Source organism: Bison bison, unplaced genomic scaffold, assembly GCF_000754665.1.
Source record: "Bison bison bison isolate TAMUID 2011002044 unplaced genomic scaffold, Bison_UMD1.0 scf7180017864313, whole genome shotgun sequence".
In the NCBI taxonomy this organism is placed as follows: Eukaryota; Metazoa; Chordata; class Mammalia; order Artiodactyla; family Bovidae; genus Bison; species Bison bison.
This window is the reverse complement of record NW_011494885.1, coordinates 1,155,043-1,160,728: the sequence shown is the minus strand read 5'-3', so window position 1 is coordinate 1,160,728 and position 5,686 is coordinate 1,155,043.

The window sequence follows — 5,686 nt, the reverse complement described above, 5'->3', positions numbered from 1 at the left end:
CACACACTCCATCTCAGAAATGTCTTTGATAACTGGAACATCAGTCCTTAGCGGCTCGGATTTGGGGTCTCGTGCCTTTAAGCTAAGCCTCTTGTTCATTACGAAGCAGGATAATCAGCATTTTAGGTCAGGTTCCTACGGAGCAGAGGCTGTGATGGAGAAGTTGTCAAGCTGCTTAACTGAGAGCACTCTCAGGAGAGAGGGAGGGAGGTAGGCAGGTGCGGCAGGAGAGAGGCTAAGCAAGCCTGTTCCCACAAGGGGGCCCTGGTACACACACTGTTCAGTTAAGTTCAGTCGCTCAGTCATGTCTGACTCTTTGCGACCCCATGGACTGCAGCACACCAGGCTTCCCTGTCCATCACCAACTCCCGGAGCTTACTCAAACTCAGGTCCATTGAGTCGGTGATGCCATCCAACCATCTCATCCTCTGTCATCCCCTTCTCCTGTCTTCAATCTTTCCCAGCATCAGAGCCTTTTCCAAGGAATCCGTTCTTCACATCAGGTGGCCAAAGTATTGGAGTTTCAGCTTCAGCATCAGCCCTTCCAATGAATATTCAGAATTAATGTCCTTTAGGATGGACTGGTTGGATCTCCTTGCAGTCCCAGGGACTGTAGCACACTGTAGCACAGAGTTAACTCCTCCCTGAGACCATAGGCTGGGTTTACAGACCCCACTCCTGTCAATCATTGATCGCTAGCCATTCAGGTGATAGCCTCGTAGGTCAGGCTGCTCTTTAATGAAGGGCAAAACTCCTGAGAGATATACAGGTAAGAAGCTTTAGTAGCCAACACACACAGCAACTGGGGACCAGCCAGATTTAAGGGAGTCCCCCACACACACACTTCAATCTGCCTTGGAGGAGTACAGAGCCATGAACACCAGGGCAGATTCTGTGATAATTCCGCAGAATCCCATGTGTTGTGGTGAATGAACACAGGTCATTAGGAACAAGTACAATGTAGAGAGGGGCTTCCAGGTTGCTCAGTGGTAAAAAAGAATCCACCTGCCAATGCAGGAGATGTGGGTTTGATCCCTGGGTTGAGAAGATGCCCTGGAAGAGGAGATCACAACCCACTCTGGTAATCTTGCCTGGAGAATTCCATGGACAGTGGAGCCTGGTGGGCTACAGTCCATGGGGTTACAAAGAGTCGGACATGACTTAGCGACTAAACAACAACACATGTGGAGACGGGAAACTAGACATGAGATAATGAGAACTAAAAATGTGGAATAAGAACACAGACATCCAGGGACTTTCCTGGTGGTCCAGAGGTTAGGACTTGGCATTTCCAATGCGGGGGGCTCGGGTTCAATATCTGGCTGAGGAACCGAGATCCCTCAAGCCAAGCAGCATGCCGAGAAAAAAACAGACATCCAGATATTTTGGAGTGAGCTTTCTTTTGTCAAAAAACAGCATTACATATAAGGGAAAGAAAGGAGGAGTAAGTTCAAGCAGGTGGTCACATACTCAGACAGAAAAGACAGTCCCCAGGTAAGCAGGTTAATCAATTTAGATTTTTCCTTCTTCAGGCGTTGGCCTTCAGCCAGCTGGGGAGAAAGAAGCAAGGTGGCAACCTTCTCCCTGCGGGCACCAATGACTAATGTTAAAAATAATGGCATGTTCAAATCTAGAGTGGATGTATGTATATGTATAACAATCACTTTGCTCTATGCCTGAAGTTAATGCAACATTGTTGTTAAGGTAACATTGTAAATCAATTAGACTCCAATAAAAAATTTTTTTAAATAATAAATAAAATAGTCAAATTCAGAACAATAAATAAAATTGTTAGAAAAACCTTTTAAAAATAAAGAAGTCTGTTTGGTTTCTTTTCTTTTCTTTTTTTTTTTAACTTTATCTTGATATTCTGAGAGTTTGGGGGCACTGCAGGGAAACAAGGTGGAGAATGAGATCCATATATTGAGAATGACAGAAGGCAAAGATTCAAAAACATCTGGGCCCTGATAACATCATGGAGCCGCTTTAAATAACAAGGCACATAGCCTCCCTACCTTCTGGACTTGTTACATGTTATAATAAATCCACTTTGCTTCAGCCAAAAAATAATCATGCCATCACTCCTCATACAATGGGCTCTTTGCCGGGCCCTGCCCTGGCATGTTTCATTTCCTCTCCAGCACCGAGGGCAGGGTGGTGTCATATCTGGGCATGTGAGAGGGAGCCATCCTGAATTAGAGCCCCAAACTCAGGGTTTCCTGTCCTAAAGTCATGGCTCATTTTATGACTCGGGCTCAGTGCTGACAATGTGGTCCATGAGTGGCTTTATATCTATGCTTGGCTCTGGGAAATAAATTCAGGAGTACTTCTCTCCTTGGACTTCCCGGGTGGCAGGTGCAATGAATAAGAACCCACTTGCCAACACAGGGGACGTGGGTTTGATCCCTAGTCCGGGAAGATTCCACATGCCTCTGGACAACTAAGCTTTGTGTACGTGCTTGCTAAGTCCATGTGCCTAGAGCCCTGCTCTACAACAATAGAAGCCACCATAATGAGAAGCCCATGAACTGCAATGAAGAGTAGCCCCTGCTTTCAGCAACTAGAGAAAGCAAGCATGCAGCAGCAAAAACCAAGTGCAACCAAAAATAAAAATAACAAATAAATATATTTTTTTAAAAAAGGAATACATCTCTCCTTATAAGACTCAGAGTCAACAGTTACATCTCTTCCCTGTGGTCTAAGAAGAACTTGAAAAGAATAGGCTTTATGCCTTTTCCTCACACCACCCAAGGGGATAGCTCTTTATGGTTGTTTTTCTAAAGCTGATCTTGACCCCAGAGAAAACAAGAAAAAAAAAAAAGAACCCACATTTTCTGTGTCAAAGCCAGACATTTATATAATTATATTTATTCTTCAAAATATTCCTACAATGGAGGTCCTGTGGTCCCCAGTTTTAAAGAAAAGTTTTAAAAGGTTGGAAGGAAAGGAAAATTCTAGCAAGTCTAATATTGAGAAAGTATGGACAAAAGAGGTCTCAGGAAGCCAAGAACAAAAAAGAAAAGAAGATGGGGACTCTTAACCCGCTCTCAGTGTCTATGCTGAGGGCTTTGTACTTTCCTCCTCTCTAATAAATCCTATTCTCTTGCTTAAAAAAAAAAAAAAAAGAAGAGAAGAGTAACACAGTAAATGCCATAAAAAGGCAAGAGCTGGGACTTCCTTGACCATCCAGTGGCTAAGACGTCACCTCCCAATACCGGAGGTCTCGGGTTCAATTCCTGGTTGGGGAGCTAAGATCCCACATACCTTGGGGCCATAAAACCAAAACATAAAACAGAAGGAATATCATAACAAATTCAATAAAGACTTTTTAAATGGCCCACATTTTTTTAAAAAAATCTAAAAAAACCTGCAAGCGCTAGTAGAGTCCTCATGAAGGTCATAGATTTCACTGTAAACTTCAGATTTAAGGTGACACACCACTTCTTCCCAAATAAGAAAGCATAGTAGGACTCCAAGATAAAGTTCCAACACCAAAAGTCACTCTGGGGGACTTTTTCTAACAGGAGAGAAAAGAAAAACATACTCACCAAGCAGCCCTCTGATATGTGCCTGGTGAGCCTGTCTCTGCCAAGGTTCATGTCTCAGGGTGTAAGAAAGCACCCCAGTTATAGGTTAGAGACACCATGACCTCATTTCCCACTAGTGCAGTCATTATAATGTCACTGGTAGCAGTGACATTGTCTGCCAGGAGAATTGATAATACCTCTGAGAAATGGTTGACTTTGGTTAAAAAAAAATAATAACATGATCAATTACTAACGCTTGATGAGAAAAATCCAGGAAGACCAATGCACCATGCAGAGAAACTTTCCTGTGATGCAAGGAGACAGACACGTCCCTAGGGTGGAGCAGAGGGGACTTGCATGACTTGCGTGCAGTGACTTGCATGACTGTGCAGCGACAGACTCAATGACAAACTCCCATGTCCCCATGCTTACACTTCCATCTATGTTGATTGTCTCTACATCCGACTCCACAGTCTTCTCCCTTCAACCCTCCAACTGAGCTGCTCTGGGTCCACTGCCTACCAGCCGGTGAGGCAAACCTGACTTTTCAGCACCAAGGAATCCCCTTTGCCTAATTGAAGCCTCTTGTTTTCCCACTGTTGGAAGAAAGTGATTGCTTTTAAAAATCAAACTGTAAGTCACCTATACTCTAATAAAATTTTTAAAACCAGATAAACAAAGGGCCTCCCTGGTGGCTCAGTGGTAAAGAATCCACCTGCCAATGCGGGGGACACAGGTTTAATCCCTGGTCCAGGAAGATTCCACATGCCTTGGAGCAACTAAGCCCGAGAGCCCCAACTACCGAGCCTGCGTGCTGCAACTACTGTGGCCCTCATGCCTCGAACTCAGGGGTCCTCAATAAGAGAAGCCACCGCAAGGAGAAGCCCGCACGTGGCAACTAGAGAGTAGCCCCTGGCTGCCACAACTAGAGAAAGCCCGCGCAAAGCAACAAAAACCCACAGCAGCCAAAAATAAATCAATAAAATTATAAAAATTTTAAAAAAGAAATAAAATTCTAGCTCTTGAGGTAAATGCCCGATATCTAAGTGATACACTGAATGTGGACAAATAAACCCCACTATCTGTCAGGTATTTGTCTCTGTGCTGACTATAGAGCAGGAATTGGCACATTTATCCCATAAAGGACCAGACAGTAAGTGTTCAAGACAGGGTGTCTGTTCAACTACTTGATGTGGCCACTGCGGTGGGACGGCAGTCATAGACAAGGGCCAAACAAACAGCAGAGCTGTGTTCCCATCACACTTGATTTAAAGACAGTGAAGTTCAAATCGCAATAATTTTCAACTCGTCACAAATACTGTTTATCTCTCTTTAAAAAAAAAGTGACAACCATTTTTTTTTCTTAGCTCATTAGCTGTACAAAACAGGTGGTGGGTCTGACTTGACCCAGGGTTGTTGTTTTTGTTTTGTTTTGTTTTTAAGTTTTTTTGCCATCCCACCTGGTTTGTGGGAATCTTAGCTCTCCAGTCAGGGACTGAACACACACCCCTGGCATTGGAAGCATAGAATCTTAACCACTGGACCTCCAAGGAAGTCCTGGGACCATAGTTTTCTGACCCTTGCTATCAATGAATATGGAGAAGGAAATGGCAGCCCACCCCAGTATTCTTGTCTGGAGAATCCCATGGACAGAGGGGCTTGGTGGGCTACAGTCCATAGGGTTGCAAAGAGTCAGACACGACTGAGCAACTAACACACATCAGTGAATAATCAAAGAGTCACAATGTCTGACCTAATGGACACTTTATTTGACCAAAGAACACAGACATAGAATAATCCAAATATAAAGAAACATAAAATCACACATTGTGATGAGTTGTAAGAACAAAAAGAAAAGGATTTTTGGAGAACTTGTGATGGATAATCATGATGTATATGTGAGTGTAGGGAAGGCCTGAAAGAGAAATTAGTGATTAAGCTGCTGTTCCAAAGATGAGAAAGAGTGTTTCAGGTGAAGATATGGAGGAAAGAATTTCTGGCATTGCAAAGACTTTTCGAGGGTAAAGTGCTTTGAGATTTTGAGAGGAACTGAAAGGTCAGAGGTGTGTAGGGGCACCACTTCTGGGTGTGCCCCTCATCTATCCTTCCATGAAAATTTAGTTCTAATGTAAGTGTCATTTGGCTGGATATCCTCCCTG